The 21,858-nt window shown below is 36.7% G+C and overlaps 1 pseudogene; it reads right to left on the reverse strand.

The window, feature by feature from the left end:
• Positions 1-1,127: 1,127 nt before the first annotated feature.
• LOC118840964 lies at positions 1,128-21,470 on the reverse strand (annotated as a pseudogene).
• Between the last annotated feature and the right edge of the window lie 388 nt (positions 21,471-21,858).

Raw genomic sequence — 21,858 nt, forward strand, 5'->3', positions numbered from 1 at the left:
AGAAATAAAACAAAGATGTTAATCACACAAGGTTGCCATATCACACCGAAGCACTAACATAGGAAAATAACTTATGTAGAGACAGGGGACTTCAGTTGAAATCCTGGCTCTGTTTTTTACTCTGTGACTTCAGCATGCTTGTCTATCAACTTTAAGGGGTTGGATTAATTGAACCCCAACATCTCCCTAAGCTCTAAATTACATGGACCCTAAATAAAGCCAAAAAATCATATTGAGTTCTTGCCTTTTTTACATATACTGGTTGTGTAACCCTAGGCAAGTCACTAAACTCTCAGTACCCCAGGCATCTCCACACTCCTTAAAGAAGGAGCAGGCACTAATCTGCACTAGTAGCACAGATTTTCCTCAGTGGGAGATCTGTATAGTGATGAAATCAATGGTCTAACTATAAAGGCTACCTATTATCATAATTTTATTTATTGTTTAATGTAATGTAATAATGTAATAATAATTATACTAGCTATAATAGTATGTATTGTACAATCACATAACTACCTATAAAGATTACCTATTATTATAATACTTATTACTTAATTATATGTAATTATCCATAATATTATTTGTTTATATGTTATGCAACTTATATATTATAATGTTATTTATAATATATTTATGATATTATTAAAATGTTGGGTTATAGTAGTAGTAGCAATAGTAGTAGTAGTAGTAGGAGTAGTAGTAGTACTAGTAATATCAGTAGTGGTAGTGGTAGTGGTGGTGGTGGTGGTGGTGGTGGTGGTGGTGGTGGTGGTGGTGGTGGTGGTGACGGTGGTGGTAGTAGCAGTAGTAGTAGAACAAGAAGAAGTACTAATATTGTCATTACTAACACCACATTGCTCCTCTATTAGTTATATTAAACAACAAACTTCAATAAAATATTGTCAGGAAATAAGCCATGGAGGATAGACAGACTTCAATTAAATTACATTGTCTTTCATCTATAAGATTATTAGAAACTCAGAAGCAAACAGAGGAAGACTACATTACAGCAAGTCACCTGGTTGGAAAGAAAACAAATGTGATTCTGCAAATGTCCATGTTGTTCCGTTAATGTGATTTGAGATGTGATAAAATCTCCTAAAAGGCCTCATTGATAACATTTTGACTTATCGGACTGTTCCAATTTGAAGGAAAGAGGACACTGTCAAGGCTTTATCTAGGGTTTTGGTAAAAATGCATGTTACTAAGTCATAATGGCCCCTCTTGATTACTTCATCAATTATTTTAAATTTTGCAATTTGTTGGACTGGTCCAAAAATCTGCTCCAGAGAGAGAGGGTGAAAGAAAAAAAAGAAGAGGGAATGAGAGAGGAAGAGAAAGTCAGAAGGGGAAAGCATACAAATATAAATCAAACCAAGTTGATTTTTTGGGGGGAGGGAGTATGCTCGCTGCTTTAGTTTGGTTTGGGATTGTTCCTCTAAGCTCCTCAAGATCAGAGACTAGTTTTAGTTTTGTCTTTCCATTCCTAGGGACTAGCATGGAGCCTTGTACATAGTAGGCATTTAATTAAATGTTTGTTGAATAAACACTGTAGTAGAAAACAGGCCAAGAGGTACCATAGTATACTGGAAAGAATGCCAGAGCTGGAATCAGAGGACCTGGGTTCTAATCTTGGCTCTACTATTTGCTGCCTGTTTGATTTTGGACAATCATTTTGCCTTTTTCAGTCTCAGTTCACATATCTGTAAAATACATAGGGGGATTAGAATAGATGACTTACAAGGCACCTTACACCTTTAAAACTGTGATTCTATTCCTAACATAGGTGACATTTGTGTCAGAAATTAAATTTCAGGTGAGGATTTTTTTAACTTCCTATTATTTTTAGCTAATATAGGGTATTCCAAAAGTCTTGGTATGGTTCAATCTGCAGATTAAAACTGCACTAAAAATTTGGGGACATTTTATTGAGAGAACAGGCCAGAGGTGCCAACACCTGACCTTTTGTAAGAAAGCAATTGTAAGAAAGTAAATATGATTATCAAACTGATCATGTTTCATGATTGGTTGCTTAGCCTAGATCTATATTCATAGTCAGGAGTCACTTAGTTAGTTTTATGCTTGGGAAGGAGGAAACAATTTAGATAAAACCAAGGAGTGGCCCAACCAAGTTGAGTTGGGATTTGTTTTCTGTACCCTGACTGCCAAATGCTGAGTGTCCTTCTCCATTTAGTTTCTAGTACCTTATGAAAGGGGATTGATAACTTGAGCTTGATTCCTCTTTCTTCCCTGAGCTAGCACTGGGCAGAAGAATATTTGTGCTACACACTGTCTGCCTGCTCCCCACCCCATCCCAGGATCACCACATACAGTCTGAAATAACTTATTCCTGGATGTGCCAGAAAACTGGTTTGCTCTTATAGTGGTCATTCTCACCTAACTCCATGGTGGCTAAGAAGAGTTTGTTGTAGGAATGCCTTGATTCTTGGTGATTGTGAAATCTGGCTGTGGCAAGGGTTTGTGAGAATTAGGAGTTACTGAGTGATTTTGAAGACTTTTCCCTGTTGTAGGTTTCTTTGTTCTACCCTTGCCTCTCTGGCTCTAAAAGGCCATTTTACTATGGCTTACCTTTCCCATTACTTTCACCCCACTGAAAATATGGATTCTAACCCTAGGTCCCAAGGTTTTGAGATATAAAGTCTTATCTTGCTAGAGCTTAGGTCCCCATGCCATTTTCTAGTTGTCTCCTTACCATGACCCTATTTTATGATAGTCTTCACTTCACTGGAAACTTGTACTCAACTCTTGGTTCCCCAGACTGTGAGAGGTAAGGTTTTGAATGATCTTTCTGGCATCTAGGCCTCCTTGATACTTCTTGCATCTCCTTCCATGGCCTCAAGTAAGTATTGTACCCCCCACACAAACGCATTTTCAATATACCTTAATGTGTTGTTTTCCATCATTAAGATGTAGGTTCCTTAAGACCCGAGACAGTCTTTGTTTTTGTATTTATGTCCCCAGCAGAAAACACAGTGCCTGGCATTTAGTATACAAATGAAAAATGTTCTTTCATACCCACTGTCTTCCTTATTAGAGCTTTGTGGTCTCTGGCATAAGTGCATGGGATGACTGCTCAGGTGACATGTTATCCACATAAAGGGGATCACATGAGAGGCAGTGTAGTGAAGTGGATTGAGAGTTCACCTCTAAGACAGGAACACCTGGGTTCAACGCTGACCCATACTGGCTGTGTAACACAGGGCAAGTCACTTACTATCCCAAAATTTCCTCATAATGGAGTTCCATACACATATATTCATGTTATCTATCTATTTATCTATACATATACATGCAATTATATGTATATATGTATGTATGTAAAAATGGAACACCTGGCCAGTGATTTGGATATCTCAGAAGTGTAGATACTGTTTTTGGACTTGAAGGGAACCTTAGACATCCCCTAATGTAATGCCCTGTTTTTCCATAAAAGAAAAATGTGATGTCCAGAAAACATTGATTTACCTAAAGCACAATACTCATCTTACCTTTTTCTCCCCACTGGCAGATTTACCTTCCTAGTTTTCTCTTGGGCTAATCTCTACTAAGATGGGCTTATGTTACCTGAGTATGTATGCACTAAAAAAAGAAAGTGACAATCCTCAAACCCAATGGCTAGTCAGGAAAACCTAGGGATTAACAATATACTATAAGCAATACATAAAAAGCTATTATTTCCAGAGGCTATTCCCATGGTGAGCTTGGAATTGATGACCACTCCAATTCTATAATTTTACCAACTGGATTGATTGCCATTCTAAAGATACACACACACCCACAAAGAGATACACATAGATAGATATTGATATATATCTGTATACATATGTATGCATGTGTGTATGTATATACACACATATACATATCTATCTTTCTATGTATCTATCCATCTATCTATCTATCTATCTAAGTGTTTCCTAACAAGGGAGTTCCTTATACATATTCCCATTGTAAGGAATTAAATGTACCCTTAAATATATGTGTGTATACATGCATATACACACATACATATACATAGATACATATCTACATATAATCAAGGAATGGCTCGGTAGATTGGTGAAAATAAAATGCATTATAGAAAATCTCTATGGCAGGATATTGTTTTATCTTGTGAAGAAGATGTAAGTAGTGTGTTCTGTATGTTCCTGTGAAATAATATATGTAAGGCCCTCTGTAATCCTTAGAGTGCTAGCTAAATGTTAGCAATTATTATCATTGTTATTATCAGATGCAGTAGGAGGAAAGGGATACAAGAACTTCAGTTGCATAGAAGAAAAAATCTCTTGACAGTCAGGGTGATGGGAATGCTAATAAATGCTGTGAAGCCTTCATCTCTCCAGATAGTTCAACGATAAACAATTTGTTCTGGATAGTTTAGTTATCTGTAAGCCTAAAGGCAGTGTTCTGAATCAGATGGTGTCCCTTGATCTCTTCATGGCCTATGATTTTTAAATGGGTTCAATGACTTCAATGATATTTCACAAATTGAAGTCAATCTAATAAGGACCTTCACGAGAGCAGGTGTTAGGAAGATTCTCTATCCTTGAAAAGGAGAAAAAAACCAGTGAAATAGTGTTTTTTATGATTTCTATGGTGTTTTTCCCTTTAGCATATATTTTCTCTTCCTATGACTTGGGTATCAAATAATTTGGAACTCCTATACAATAATTATAATTATTGCCAGAAGTTTTGGAGTGTTCAACATTCCCTAGCCTAGATAACAATAGCTAACATTGTATTAATGACTAATGAGAAGCAAATGAAGGGAAAACATAAGGGGAGATAAGCACTACTGGGAAAGTTGTTCAACCAGTTGTACGTTAGTAATGGACACTTTGTGTACAAGTGCGTAGACAAAAAAATAAAAAAGAAAGTAACTGAAGGAACAGAATGGAACCAAGGCCTTTACCTCTTCTTTGGCAATGCGCATCTCATCAGTAACATTGGAGAAAACTGTAGGCTGGATGAAGTAACCTTTGTCTCCCCATGGTCCTCCCCCACATTCCAATTTGGCTCCTTCCTTCTTCCCACTCTCAATGAGAGCAAGTATTTTGATGTACTGTTCTTTAATCAATCTACATGAAAATATAAGGAGAAGAAGAGAGAGGGACAACAGAAAGGAAAGAAAAAAAAAACTTACAGTGACAATGATTCCTTGAACCTGTGATTTAAAAAAAAATGGTTGTGTTGCAAATGTTATATCTGAAATGCTTTCCTGGCCTGAAAGTTGGTTGTTTTTATTTTTAATTTTTAATCCATATCTTTGTAAACGTTAAAGTATTATGTAAATGTAAATTGTTACTATCATTATTATTATTAACAAAAATATTTATGTTGAGAAACCTTATGGCTAGGTAATTAAAATAAGTCTTTGATATGTGACTAAAATAAAGAGAAAAAGAAGCTCTCTGTTTAACCATCTTCACATGGCTGGACTTTAGTTACTCTAGAATGTGTCCAAATAAAGATAATAGCATTAGATTCTAAAACATCTTGTAATAAGAGCCTTGGAGAAATGAAATAATGTAATTTCTGTCAAGTTATTAGTCAACCATAGTGCATTCTAACAGGCTTTAAAAATTAAGGGAAAAAAACTTCAGTTGATCTGGATTTACTTTTATTTGGAAAAAAGAAAATTGAGTCATTTAGAACTAGGCCTACAATTTAGAAGGGTATTTGGTCCCGAGGTGTTCATCCTTCCCAATAAAACTGATAAAACTTATGGCAAAAGTCATCAAGAGACATTTAAAATGGTAGCGTAGGCTGGGAAAGCTAGTGTTTTCAGGCCAGTTATTTTGTAATGGTTAACACACAATGATTGCGTATACGTTTTCTCATAGTAACTGTGAGTTACTGTCCTGTATCTTGCCACTGGACTCAGATGGCTCTGGAGGAGAGAGTGAGGCTGGTGATTTGCACAGGCCTGCCTCACTTAAATCCAATTCACTTGCAAGTCAAGACATCATCTTTCTGATGTCATTTGTCCTCTTCAAGAACAAAGAACAAACAACAACATTAACATGGTAGTGGGCAAAACTTTATAAATACAATTAGTTCCCATTAGCATTCTATCATAGTTACTATCTCTTGACCTTATTGTGTGCTCTTAAGTTTGTTTATATATACGTATGTATATATGTGTATATATATATGAATGATACATCCTTAAGTTTAACAATTTATTGTAAATTTGTGGAGTTTTTCCTGCATTGAAATTTTGATGATGCATTATTGCATCCTGTATATAAGAAGCTTGTAAATGTAGCTTTATAAAATACCACTTTTGTCATCTTTAACATCTACTTCATTAAGTTGAAACTCCTTGGCCTGGCCTTCATACCCATTTCTAATTGGACCTCACCCTACCTATATGACTTTATTTCTTACCACTCCCCAAATGTGTACCTCCTGCTCCCATCAACCTGGTCTGTTTACTGATTCTTAAGTACATACTGCTGCTAGTCACCTTTTAGGTCACCTTCTCAGAATGGTCTCTTATCCTCTGTGTCTATCCAAATCCTATTCATCATCTCTGAAGGCTTAGCTCAAATAGGCTTACACTATTTGAATAGAACTATCACAGCCCACATCAATCTCTGTTTTCTGAACTAGACTGAGAATTCCTTGAGTTCCTAGAAGATAAGAAATAGAAAAGAACATAGGGTTTGTAGTCAAAGGATCTGAGTTCAAATAGCATCTCTGCTACATAGTATGTCTGGGTAAGGTATTTAATTTCTATATTTCTTTTTCTTGGATGAGATCTCAGTCTCTTACCATATATGTGATTAAATAAAATATTTGTTAACAAAAAATAGCACAGTTTCTGGGATATGACAAGTGACATATACATAATTTTTCTCTTTATATTGGCATTTGTTTCAACAATCCCACTAGCAGCTTCTGTGGGGGTGTAAGATCCACCCACAGCCAGCACCTGGAAAGCTGCCAACAGCACAGGTTCTTTTGATCTGCCTTAATAAGGAAAGCTATGTGAAGGGGTTGACAAGCTTACTTTAACTCAGCATACAAATATCAGTCACTTAGTTCAGAGGAAAAAGCCAGCATCCTGAACTTTAGAATAAAATACAAACAAATTACAAACATCAAGAGACAGACCCAATACAATTCATAGTTACCAACATCTAGGTTCAGCCCGGGAGCTCAGAACAAGGGTTAGCCCAGAGTCACGCGCCACCACTGCTGCGCCAAAGAGCTCCAAGGAACGGACAGCCAACCCCTGGTTTTTATGTCTTTTTCAGCGTCAGGGGTGAGTCACACATGCGACTCACCCACGTGACCTAGTATTGTCACAAAGAGGTGGACTTAAACCCACGTGGTCTAAAAGCCTCTGCTCTCTCAGACATGTAAACTAGGCCCTCCCTGGAGTTAGCCCCACCTTAATTGCCAATCCACACCCACTAAGGTTTTACACCTAATAGGGGTTTGGGCCTGGGGCTTAGCACCTAGTAAGGCTCAATGAATTACTCAAAGGGAACAAAAGCCAAACTATTCAAGGGCACTTGTTGAACTAAGTGCTAAGGAGCCAATTTTTGGTTACCAACACAGCATTTCCCAAAAAATGCTTATCGGATTGACTGCTTCATTATATACCCAGGAGAAATATGACTCTTAGTTACTAAAAGTTGCAGTTTTAATTTGAAATAGGAACTGGACCTCTGATCATTGGTTTATGGAACCCTCAGTGAATAAACTCCCTCTGCTAATGGAGATCAGTGCTTGTCTGTAATGTAATATGAGACTCTTTGAACCTAGGGAGATGAAAAGTTAAGTGACTTTCCAAGGGCACACAGACATTGAGAGTGTATTAGTATTATCTTTTAATGTATTTTTTTATTTTTAGTTTACAACACTTGGTTCCACAAGTTTTTGAGTTGCAAATTTTCTCCCCCTTCCCCCCAAGATGGCATATACCTTCACATTAAACTTCTTTACACAATGGTCAAGTTGTAATGAAGGATTATAACTAATGGAATGAATCATGAGAAAGAAGAAACAAAACCAAAAAAGAAGGAAAAAAGAGAGCAAATAGTTTGCCTCAATCTGCATTCAGACTCTGTGATTCTTTCTCTGGATGTAAATAGCTTTTTCCAACATGAGTCTTTTGGAGCTGTCTTTGAACCTTGTATTGCTGAGAAGAGCCGAGTCTATCAAGGTCAGTCATCACAGAAGCAATATGTCTGTGGTTGTGTACAATGTTCTCCTGGTTCTGCTCCCCTCACTCAGCATCATATCATGTAGGTCTTTCCAGGTTATTCTGAAGTCCGTGTGTTCCCCATTTCTTATAGCACAATAGCATTCCATTACATTCATATACCACAACTTGTTTAGCCATTCCTGAATTGATTACCAATTCTTTGCTACCACAAGAAGAGCTGCTATAAATATTTTTGTACATACAGGTCCCTTTCCCACTTGTATGATGTCTTTGGGATACAGTCCTAGAAGTGGTATTTCTGGGTCAAAGGGTATGCACATTTTTATAGCCCTTTGGGCATAGTTCCAAATTACTCTCCAGAATGACTGGATCAGTTCACAACTCTACCAACAATGTAACAGTGTTCCTATTTTCCCACATCTTCTCCAGCATTTATCATTCTCCTGTTTTGTTGTTAGCCAATCTGACAGGAGAGATGTGGTACTTAAGAGTTGTTTTGATTTGCATTTCTCTAATCAATAGTGATTTAGAGCATTTTTCCATATGACCACAGATATCTTTAATTTCTTCCTCTGAAAACTGCCTGTTCATATCCTTTGATTGTTTATCAGTTGGGGAATGACTTGCATTTTTATTAATTTGACTCAGTTCCCTATATATTTTAGAGATGAGGCCTTTATCAGAGACACTGGTTGTAAAGACTTTCTCCCAATTTTCTGCTTCCCTCCTAATCTTTGTGGCATTGGCTTTGTTTGTACAAAACTTTTCCATTTAATGCAATCAAAATTATCTATTTTCAATTTTGTAATGCTCTCTATCTCTTGTTTGGTCAAAAATTCTTCCCTTCTCCAAAAATCTGACAGGCAAACTATTCCTTGTTCTCCCAAATTGCTTATAGTATCTAAATCGTGTAATCATTTTGACTTTATTTTGGTATGTTGTGTAAGATATCAATCTATGCCCAGTTTCTGCCATACTGTTTTTCAGTTTTCCCAGCAGTTCTTGTGAAATATTGAGTTCTCATCCCAGAAACTGGATTCTTTGGGCTTATCAAAGAGTAGATTACTATAGTCATTGACTACTGTGTCTTGTGTACCTAATCTATTCCACTGATCCACCACTCTATTTCTTAGCCAGTACCAAGTAGTTTTGATGATTCCTGCTTTATAATACAGTTTAATATCTGGTATGGCTAGGCCACCTTCCCTAGCATTTCTTTTCATTAATTCCCTTAATAATCTGGACCTTTTGTTCTTCCAGATGAATTTTGTTATTATTTTATCTACTCTATAGAATAATTTTTTGGTAGTGTGTATTAGCATTATTAAAGAAATTACTGCTAAGGAACATATCATGGCAATCGACAAAAGTTTGGGGAAGAAGGAAAGATGGGCTAAAGAGAGGCATGGGGAATGACAGAAACTAGGGGTAAGCAGAGTTTATGAATAAGGAAGAAATAGAAAAAAGGAGATGAAGAAAAGAGAGAATGACCTAGACCTGAATTCAAGGATGCTTCTTAATAAACGGAAAGCTTTAATTTTTTACTGTAGCATAGTTTCTCACTGTGTTCCATCCACTTTTATGTCTCCCACCTTTTGTGAAAAATAATTGAAAAGTTTTTTTTTAATTCCCACATTTCTCAAAAGAACTAACCTGACCCTCATGTGAGGCTATGCTTGGGAGATACTACACAGCAAGACTCCTCTTCTCTGTATCAGCCAAGAGGACATGCAAGGATACCTTTATGATAAGCCACTCCATGCAATCAATGGAAGAGAGTAGGGCTAAGAGATTTGTTTTTAGGGAACATGTATGGTAAGTATGTTATAGCAATTTGTGAATGTACTGCAAGTATAAAAGCTAACTCACTAAGAGTTACTTTTGTTGTAAGAAGCCCATCAGTGCCCTTTTCTCCCTAAGCAAATTGAAGAGTCAATTATCTGAACAATTTAGAAAAGAATCATAGCAACCTAAAATAATTCCAATTTAAAATTAATAATAAGAATCAATTACTCAGATCAGTGTGGAAAAAAAGAAAAACCACTCAGGGTTTTGTTTATTTGGATAGAATGGTTTGAATGAAATGTCTTTTTTTCTGGCTGTACCAGAGAGAAATCTCTGGAAGGTTAACAACTGGATGCTCCTCAATATCTATGTATCTTCGTCCAAGGGCTATGTGAACATTATATTGCATGAAGTGTATTATGGTTGAAGTAACCATGCTGATGAGCACAAGCTGGTACTTTCTTGGAATCAAGAACAAGTTGATTTAATTCTCAAGTTTAGGAACTACACTCATAGTTTGGTGTGGCTCAAGATCTTAGGGTTCCACTGAGTGAAGAAAGAATTATAGGGTCCCTCATGAGTATAGTTTTGTCTGGAAGATTCCAGATTGAGATGGATTTTAATTTGCTCCTTCTTGGGAGCTTGGGAGTTATCTTGGAGAGCTAGGATTTTGGGTGTATGCATGGACATTTGATGTCTCATTTATTTGAGAACCTCTGGTAAAACACTGAAATTATAAATAATAATGGTAAAAATAATACTAGCTAACCTATAGCATCTTAAGGTTTGCAAGTTTCTTTGAATGTAAGTCATTTGATCATCACAGCAATGCTGTGAGAGAGGGAAGCTATTATTATCCCCATTTTTTCAGACGAGGAAATTGAGGCTATGAGAATAAGTGACTTGCTCTGGGTCACATAACAAGTACTTGATGGAGGATTTGACCCTAATAGAACTTTCTGATTCCAAGTGTAGCACTTTGTTCATTAGGCATAGATTCATTATTTATTTTGAGGTAAACAAAAAGAGATTTTCTTGTGCTCTAAGCGGCTATATAATTTCATTTATGTTAGAAAAAAATGGTGCAAAAGTACATCCAATGTATACAAATCTAGTCTGTCAACTTCACCCAACTCTAAATGACTTAAACTCAACAAATTCACAGAAAACTATTTGAAACATTTTATTTTGTAATTTCTAGTAATCAGATTACAAAAAGCTATTAAATATTTATCTTTTGTCTACACATCACATAAAAGACACATAAGAGTTGACCCAACAAATGGGAGAACAAAGCAACAGGCCAAATATTCCAAGTGAATTAACAGTATCTTCATCAATTTTTTCCTACAATAGCAAAAAAATAGGCATTTTTAAATTGTTGGGAATCCCTGGGGGAATTTCATTGTGGTTTCCTGTGTGTGTGTGTGTGTGTGTGTGTGTGTGTTGTTGTTGTTGTTATTGTTGTGGTCTCAGCTTGCTTATTGATTAAATAAATGACACAATCTTTTCATTTTATTATTTTTTTACAGATTAAGGTCTAAGAGTACTTTCCATTAAGTTTTTAAGTTACTAACCTATTGATAAGCACATTTTGTTTCTTAGAAACTTACATCTTCTTTCTTTTGGATGCAATATACCCTACTCTTCAAGTACTCTAACACTGGAAGCCCGACTATGGGTTCCACAGTGAGCCACGTGAGGCTGAATGCCATATAAGGAGGGGATTCTTCTATTTTCCCTACACACATCTTTGGAATATCTACCCAAATATCAAATAAGTAAAATCTGTTAAAAATACAAAAGTCAGTTACTATTTCACCTGTCTTCCCAATTAGATGACTGAGACATAAATTGAAATTAAGGAACATCCTGACATCCTTTATTAAGTTAACAAATTTAATTGAAATCATAGAACTTCCTTGAAAATATTTTTGTGACCAAGAGACTATTGCAAAATTGTGGAGCTTAAACAATTTGTACTTTTTGTACTTTTTACTTTAACATGTACCTTATATATCAAGAGTCTTTTAAGTGCTAAGAGTTTCTTGTTAGGTGACTTGGAGGCAAAAGACATAGCAGTCATGTATCCTTATTTATTCCATGGAGAACTGGGAAAAATAGTATTTTCTAAAAGCCTAAAGGCACATCAAGTCTGAAGAAAGGAGTTGGCATTGGCAGCCAAAATTAGAGGTATAAACTTATTTCATATGATGAACAAGAATGTTTAGAACACGATCTTCATCACTGGGCTTCTGAATAGGGTTAACTAATCAGAGTGACTGTAGGGGGAAAACTGAGTCAACAAGCATTTAATGAGCACCTCCTACGTGCCTGGTGCTACGCTAAGCATTAAGGATATAAAGAAAAGCAAAAGATCGTTCTTGTTCTCAAGGAGCTCACAGTGTGATGGGGGAGACAACACAGAAATAACTTAGCATTAACCAGACATAGACAGGATAAATTGGAGATAATTAACAGAGGGCAAGCATTAGTGCTAAGGGTTATCAGGAAAGGCTTCTTGTAGAAAGTGAGACTTTGGCTGAGATTCAAAGGAAGTCAGGGAAGCCAGGAGGTAGAAATGAGGAGGGAGAGTATTCCAGGCATGGGGAACAGCCAGATAGAATATCCTATTTGAGGAATGGCAAAAAAGGCTAAGGTCACAGGATTGCAGATAATGTGGCAGGGGAGTAACATGTAAGAAGACTGGAAAGGTTGAAAGGGTCCAGGTTGTGAAGGGGTTTGGATGCCAAATATAGGATTTTATGTTTGATCCTGGAAGCAATAAGACATTATTGTAGTTAATTGCATAGGGGCATAACATAGTGAAATCTGAATTTTAGGAAGATTAATTTGAAAGATGAGCAGATGGTTGACTGGAGTGAGGAGAAATTTGAGACAGGGAGAAAAACCAGCAGGGTATTATGGTAGTTACAGGCATGAGGTAAATGATGGTGCCAGTGTCAGAAGAGAGAAGAGGCATATAGGAGAGATATTAGGAAGGTGAAATCAACAGGTCTTAGCAGTAAATTGAATATGCGGGTGAAAGAGAACGAAGAGTCAAGGTTATGAGCCTGAGAAGGTTGTGATGCCCAAGACAGTAATGGAGAAATTTGGAAAAGGAAGGGTTGGCGGGGCATGGAAGATAATGAATTCAGTTTTGGACATGGTGAGTTTAAGATGTCTAAGGAACATCCAGTCGGAAACGTCAGATAGGCAGCTGGAGATGAGTCTGGTTGTTAGGAGAGAGGCTAGGGCTGGAAAAGTAGAACTGAGAATCATTAGCACAGAAAAAATAAATACAGCGGCCTGCGGAGATCACCATGTGAAATGGTATAGAGGAGAAGGTGTGCAAATGCATGCTGGCAGCGCACACCCTGAGGGAAAGAGATAAATAATAATAATAGAGTTTATACAGTACTTCAGGGTTGGCCTGGTTCTCTTGATACTTTTTATGAGTTAATCCTCTGTAAGTGCTAGTCCCATTTTACAGATGAAGACATAGGCTGAGAGCCTTGCCTGTGACCGCATAGTATCTGAAGAGAGACTTCGACTCGGGTCTTCTTGACTCTAATCCAGAGCTCTTAAACACTTTGCCCTCTACCTACAGGATATTGTTAAGCAAGAACAGGGAGGATTTTGTACAGCTTTCATTTGTGAGAGAAATGAATGTAGGAGGTAAAAATTATGTGAAGGGTGAAAGGTAAGGGTGCTTCGCCCAGTGGATTTGGTGTTTTGCTTTGTTTTTTAAACAAAAACTTAGATTCTTAATTCAAATTTTGTTCCCTCGATTAGTTTCAGTCATTAGGCTTAAACAACATGGGAAGAGGAAGTTTTTTTTTTCTTGTCCCAAAGCTAGAAATCATGACTGTGCACATCTTTCCAGTCTATCCCAGTTTTGGCCAGGAAAACAAGCAAAGTCAACATCATCCTCATTTCATTCTGAATCCAGAGAAAGGAAACTCCCTTCTCTCTATTGGTCTTTGTTTTCTATTGTGTGCATTCCTTTATTTACTAAGCTGAGGCCTTGCTGTACTCTTGGGTTCAGAGGATTTCCCAGTGTATACTGCTTAGCACAGCTACACTCTTCCCAACAAACTCATTGTTTTTTTTTTTTTTTTCCAACAAACTCATTGTAAATAGACTCTTCCACAAAAAGCCTGAATGTGGCCATGCAGCACTGGCCTTGGTGGAGAAACACTGTGCTAAACAAATCCTGCAGCACTACCTACTGTAAAGGAAATATCACCAACCCTCAGGTTATACAAAATCAAAAGAAGTATATTTCAAAAACGTGATTAATTTGCTTTTATTTTTATTTTTTTGCAAAGAGAAGTATCTTTTAACCAGGACTGCATAGTCACTGATATTTGTTCTGGAGACTGCACTAAAAAAATAGCAGGGAAAAGTTGAAATGATTGTGCAAGTCTCTGGCACTCAATTGTACTAAAGGATTGCTTTTAAAAGACTTGAGTAATTGCTCTCTGGCAATAGTAAAAGGGACAAACGGGAATGGAATCTAAAGTTTACTTTTTCACTTGGAATCTTTCAATCTTGAAGCCTAGAAAGAAACTTTGGAAATTCCTCAAAAAATGGGTCCATACTCTTCAAATAAAAAAAAAAAACATGCCCATTTATGCATTGTTAGGATAGTTGCATGCAGATTTAAAAGTTATACAGTTGTTTTACAATTAGTTGTATACTAAAAGACAATATAGACTTTTTAATACAACAGTTTTCCACAAGCTTAGCTTTGGAGTTATGTATATATTTTTTTACCTTTTCTATACTGCTAAGAATAACTTATTTCCTGGCTGAAAGGACAAGGCAATCTCTTTAGTGTTCAGTTTAGAAGACTACCCATTTAACCCTTTAATAAAGTTAGAGGCCACTAAATGTCATGATCAGTAGAGTGCTGGGCTAGTCCAGAAAACCTGAGTTCAAATCTAGCCTCTGACACTTGCTAGTTGTGTGACCCTGGGCAGGTCACTTAAGCTCAGTTTCTCTAACTGTAAAATGAGGATGATAGTAGATATACATTTCTAGCTTGCTGTGATTTTCCTAAGTTTGCTACTTGGAAAGTTTAAAAAATGATTCGGCTGTGAATATACAATAGAGAGGTGACTCCTTTTCCAAATAATTGCCCCGCATACTAGCTGTAGACCCTTTATCTTGATGTTTTTCACATAAGTCTCAATATAAATTAAATTATAATAACATTGGAACTGCAAAAGAATTAAAATACACATCGCAACAAAAGCTCCATTCTCTGTGTTCTACTTTGCTACTTTGTTGCCCTCTCGCACCCCACTGACAATGGTCCTGGACCCCTGGGTGTTCTGAAGCCCACACTTCTAGGCTCAAGCTCCCCAGTCCTTGCTCCCACACCACTGGAACTTAGAATTTTTGCTCCAAGTTTCCCAAAGCCCAGTAACTCCTATTGGGAAGCAAAAGTTCCTCAGGGACCCTCCTCAATGATTCCTTAGACCTTTAATTCAGGTGCTGGACTCTACAGCTTCCCAGCCCCTCCCTCCCCCTCCATGATGTTAGATAAAGCAATTTTAATCTGGATTTTGTTGAAACTAAAAGATGAAAAAATTGTATAAAATCTGTTTATAATGTTTTATAACTGCCATATGGAAAATCAGGTATTTCTAGCTTTAGCTGTAGTTAATGGGAAGTTACAGCTAAAACAATTTGACTATCACATATGAAACTTGTTAAGTTATTAACTAATTTATTTGGAGATATTGTTTTAATGCTAAAACTTAAAACTGTTAATTGATTACTGTATGTAGAAAGAAAGGAATTGTGTAAAGCCTTATCCAGATTGGTTCTGCCCATTCAGAACAGTCCTCTCATAGGCTCAGAGGGCAGCAGGCAAAGGGCACCAGTAACCCCTTCCTGGGGACCATGTTACTTCTCCTTATTTTGTAAAATTGCCAAGGCTCCTGGAAGCTATCTGCATGGGCAAGGTCATTAGCCCTGGGAAAAACAACTTGTTTGAGTTATATAAATTCTAAATAATGAACTTGGCTTGCTGAGAAATTGTAAGTTTATGTACAATAAGTAGAAAGGATTCTAATATTTGGCTTTTACACCAGGACAAGTTTTAAGTGGAGAATAAAAGATATTAACTGAAATCCCTTATATTGTTTAGAGAAAAAGGCATTTGGGACCATAACTAATTTTCATTCCTTTGGTTCTGTTTTATAATATCTTGATTTCTCATAAAGTCACTAGCTTCCACTTGATCCAATCTAATTTTTAAGGTAGTATTTTCTTCAGTGGTCTTTTGGACCGCCTTTTCCATTTGGCTAATTCTGACTTTCAAGGCATTCTTCTCCTCAGTGGCTTTTTGGAGCTCTTTTGCCATTTGGGTTAGTCTATTTTTAAGGTGTTATTTTCTTCAGTATTTTTCTGGGTCTCCTTTAGCAAGTCATTGAACATATCGCATGGAATTTTCAATAGATCTGTGGGATGCGTTCTGTCTGTACGATGCAGACTAGTCACTATGCACCTACCTTTATACTGTCGTGTTGTTGCTTTGTTGTTTTGTGTTTGCTTTCGAGCTTCAGACCTTCTCCTGTCGTATTGATGACATGTGTTCCCCCACTTTCTATTAGTGTACTGTACTTTTTATTCTGGGTGTTTCCCTCCAATAATTATTTTATTTTAATGTGGCCATAAGATAACCTAAGGTTGGAGAGCCCTGCTCTAAACCGTGTTTGAAGGCATTAGATGAGAATGTAGTTTAAATGGAACTTGACCCCCAGATGGCTACATAAACTGACCATTGGGAATGCCTTAATATGTAACTTGTCTCACCTCTGTGGACCCTGTGAAGGACATGTTGCCTACATCTATGTGAGAAGAAATGACTGCTCCAGCCGTGGGTCCATAACCAGGCACAATATCCACTACTCCTGGAGGAAATTCTGCCTATAGGAGTGACAGCCATAAATTATTCCCAGAGAAACAGGATCTAAAGCTATGAATAGAAAAACACATCATCACCATCAACAACATCATTGAGAGTTTTAGAATCTAATTATGGAAGATAACAATACACAACCTATAACTCTATTTTCATTATTCGATTCCTTCTTATAGAGTGAAATATCTTTAAAAAAGAGCATTCAGATTGACCTAGGGATGACATAGATTTCTGGGCATTAATCCTTGTTGAGGTAGAAGAAGAGGAGTAGAAGGTAAAATCAGTTTCTCCAAGCATGATTTCATGCATTCATTCATTATGACAGAAATTTTTGGTATGTTGGGCAGACATTTCTGACAAAATATTTTGTGCTTCTTTACTAGCAAGGGAGGTAGTGGCATGGTAGAATCAGGAGTTATGAGTGGTACATGCATATACCTTTTGTCTATCAATCTTCCTTCTTTCCTTCCTTCTTTCCTTCCTTCCTTCCTTCCTTCCTTCTTTCCTTCCTTCCTTCCTTCCTTCCTTCCTTCCTTTCTTTCTTTCCTTTCGTTCTTTTTTCTTTCTTTCTATCTATTTATCTATCACATATCTATTGATCTATCGTCTATCTAATCTATCATTGTACCCTTGGTACTTTCTCAAATACCTCATCATGGTGTGAGATTTAATTCCAACAATGTTCTTAGAATAAAACCTGATGACTCCATTGAAGGACTGTATGTCTTGGAATACCACATTCTGTTGAGCAAAAGTGCTGGGTTATAATCAAGGGTAACTTACTCAGCAAAGTTAAGTATAATCCTGAATGAAAAAAAAAGCCATTTAACAAACTCAAAGACTTTTTGGTTTTTGTAACAAACCCCCCAGAGCTTAAGGGAAAATTTGACATGTAACATCCAGGAGAAATGTAAAGTAAACATTAAAAACCAATTCTAAGGGACTCAATAAGGTCAAATTGTTTATTTCATATATGTGAAAATATTAGCAGTACTCTTATGATTGTCATCATTATTTGGGTAGTTTGAAAGAAAGGCTCAGGCTGAGCTGAGTATAACAGGGTGATTCTAAAAAAATAAAACTGTGTAGGGAGAGATAAAAAGGAGTAATTATCGCATACAAATAAGACATAAGAAGAAAAACATACAGAAGAAGCTTGTAGGGGGGAGGGTGGGTCATGCTGGAACTTTACTGTCATTGGGAATGGGTTAAAGAGGGAACAACATATAAATACACACACACATGTATAAAAGTCTTCTAAATTCAGAAAGAAATAAGAGGGCAAGGGGACAGGGTTGGGGGAGAGGATAAGGGAGTGACTCTTAGAGGAGTGAGTAGGTTAAGGAATAGGAGGGCAAGGTAGCAGGTAGAAGTAAAGCAGAGGAATGAGGAAGGATAGGGTCAATAGGGTGAGAAGGATAGTGAGGAAAAATAGGAAGGAGGAAAATCCGCAGCAAGTAATTATAGCTTAGAATATGAATGGGACAAATTTAACCATAAAACAGAAATAGCATATTAAAAATTTGGACTCAACAATATGTTACTTTTAGGAAACACTATAAAAATGAGAGCGATACACAAAAATAAAACAAAGGGCAGAAGTAGAATATAATAAAATACCTGAGCATATGTACTTGTCAAAATAGATACAGGAACTATATGAACATAAACATGTAACACTTTTTATGTAAATAAATTCAGATCTAAATCATCAAAGTAATATTTATTGTTCATGGGTAGGTAAAGCCAATATAATTTTCAAAATGACAATTTTACCTAACTAATCCATTTATTTAAAATCATTCCAATTAAATTACTAAAAATTATTTTTACTGAGTTAGAAGAAAGCAATAACAAAGTTCATTTAGAAGAACAATAAGGTCAAAAATTTCAAAGAAGCCAGGGAAAAAAGATGTAAAGGAAGGAGATTCTGCAGTATCAGACCTTAAACTATATTATAAGGCAAGAGCATTGTTGAAATGTAAAAAGAATAATTTCAATTGTTTTAAATTAAGTTTTCTTGTATAGATAAAACCTATGTAACCAAGAATATAAGAAATGCAGAAAATAAAGAAAAAAATTTCTTAGACAATCTTAGATAGTACATGATTACATTGGAATATTACTGTGGTGCTGGATGTGATGGCCTTGCTGATTTAGAAAAACATGGAAAGACTTGGACTTATGAAGGAAGATGCTATCCACCTTCAGAGACACAAATGACAAGTACAAATAAGCATGGTATGGTATTACATGTATGTGTATGAGTGTGTGTGTGTGTGTGTGTGTGTGTATACACACGCATATATATATACATATATATACACACACACATATATATATATGTATGTATGTATGTTTAGAGATATCTATGCATATGTATATACATATACACCCATGCTTAATTATAGCCTTCTTTAGGGTGGCAGGGGAAGGAGAGGAAAAAATAAAGTAAAAATGCACGGCAGAGAGCAAACGAAAACCAATAAGGAAGCAAAGAAAAGCTGGGCAGCTTTGAGAACAAAGTGTAGTATTTATTATATAGGTTTCTTGAAGTGAAAATTTATTGTTTTATATTGAATCCTCTCTTATGGTCTGCTGTGTATGTGGCAGTTTTTTTTCTTTTCTAATTTTGCATTTAAGCTTAACATTTTAAAAAATTACAAAAAAAATCAACCCTACAGAGGACTATCAGAGAGTCAGATTCAGCTCATACTTTTTGGGAAGAAGGAACATGTGACATACCATGATAAGGAGGAGCCCTTGGATTTTGTTATCTGGCTCAGAATGCAAGCTCAAGAAGAGCTTGAAAACTTGAAAGCTAGAAAGGCTTTGAAACCAGACCAGTGATAAAATCTGTACTTACTGTCCAAGAATAAGCCCAACTTTGGGGATACTTATCGCCTTGTCTGTTGCAGTGTTATATTTTCCAGTCACAGCAATTCTTGAAGACCTTCAAATTATTTGTGTTGTGGTTATGATCTATGTCAGTGGAGAGAACACACACACATCAAGAAAATAATATTCTTGAAATATGGAAGAAACATAAAAATAGAATTATATGTTGGGGAGGGGGTAAACATTAAGGGTTTTTCAAGACCACATGCAATTTTAACAAAATGGAAAAAAGAGTATTGGGAATAAAATATGATGCTGCCTGAATTACTTAAATAGTACAATAAGCAACATAAGGACTTTGAGTGTATTTCTGAGATATTTAGGCATAGAAAATTTTGCTTCTGGCATTTACTTAAGCTGGGATACGTTTATCTGGATTATCTGGAGTCAGTGTCAATGATTTTAATGTTGTCACATATTTGGGCAGGGACCATTGGCTAATTTGCAATTAGATGATTTAGTGGTTTCATGTAATGAGAAGCAAGGAATCTGGATCAGTAGAATGCTTCTTAGTGATGGCAGTACTCCAGGTTTTCACCTAGTAGATTGATAGCACATTGTGACTTGGCAAACTTACCCCTTTAATTAATGATGCTACATGAAGAGCAGTGAGTGGGGTCTGTTCTTCTGGTTTGACAACCACAGTATTTCTATAGCAAAGGGAAGGTCCAATTTTCTAAATAATCATAATCAAAGGGAAATTCCACCATAAAGCAATAGGTGAACATCAATTTCTCCATTAATATGGAATCATATTCTCCAATAAACTCATATTCCAATGACTCATGGTGGTATGAGGTGACTCTAGATAGTGGAATGGAAGCTCTGGAAGGTCCTATCTGGCTAAAATGCTTTTAGTTTTGGGAAGAGATGATGTTACATGTCTTATAAAGACCAACATAGTGTAGTACTAATGTGATCAAAGATCTTCTCCACCCATTCAATAGGCCTCAGGCAGGGCTAGGTGGGAAAGCTTGATTTTATCTTTGTAAGGGTTCCAAAACCTCTTCTTGCCATGTACTAAGCCCTTTTAGGTGTGAAGCCCTCAGCACCCTAAGGGGAGTTGCTAAAACCAGAGCTAATGGTATGTGCAATGAGTTCTAGTCAATCATGAATTCAGGCATTCAGAGATCTGAGTTCTAGCCAATCAGACTCTGGCTAGGACTGTATGTAAGGAAAGCCCAGAGTGTGAGAGAACCAGAACTGAAGAGGGAAAGAACTGAAGAGAAGCAGAACTGAAGGGAAGCAAAACTGAGAAGCAGACATCAAGAAGACATTGAGACAGCAGACATCAAGAGGGAGATAAAGAGCAGATATTGAGACAGCCAGCGTCAAGAGAGCTGCGGAAAAGAGTGCTGAGTGGAGAGTTAGGATTCCTGAGTGATTGTTTCTGGGAAGGCCCTAGCAGGGGGGGGGGGGGGGGGAAGGTTATAGGATGACTTGGTTCCTTGCTATAATACTGTTTTATAATTTCCTCATTGCTACATTGAAGTGGGCTTACTGGTTTTGGAATATAATCACTGTTATATTGAATTGGGGTTATTGGTCTTGGGATTGGATACCCTGGTGTCTAAATAAATGTTACACTTCCTCTGCCTTCTACCTAGAGAGCTTTTCATACTTGGTGATTCCGAACCATTCAGGCATGTTCATGGTCATCCTCCAGGTCATGAATTTTGCCTTACTGATACACATAGTTGTGTTTGGAGAGGCTAATCAGAGGAGTGGTAACCAACTGAAGATTCTTTTTTTCCCCAAGCAAACAACTTAGGAAGTATTTCTTCACAGAAAGATTATGATATGCCTTAAACCCAATTCACTCTGGCTTTCATTGATTGACCAGCAATAGGACCCAATCTAAGCAGCACTTAGGGGCCATTTTTTGGGCCTTGAGGGCTCAGAGTGAGTATAAATTGCTTCTGTTTTGACCAGAAACCCTGAGGGTCTTCCCCTCCCAGATTGATTTTTTTTTTGGATTAAGTAAAAGTCCCTATATTGGGACTCCCAAATATTATTTCTGGAAATAATGAAAAGGAAAATT

This window comes from Trichosurus vulpecula, chromosome 1, assembly GCF_011100635.1.
Source record: "Trichosurus vulpecula isolate mTriVul1 chromosome 1, mTriVul1.pri, whole genome shotgun sequence".
Classification (NCBI taxonomy): Eukaryota; Metazoa; Chordata; class Mammalia; order Diprotodontia; family Phalangeridae; genus Trichosurus; species Trichosurus vulpecula.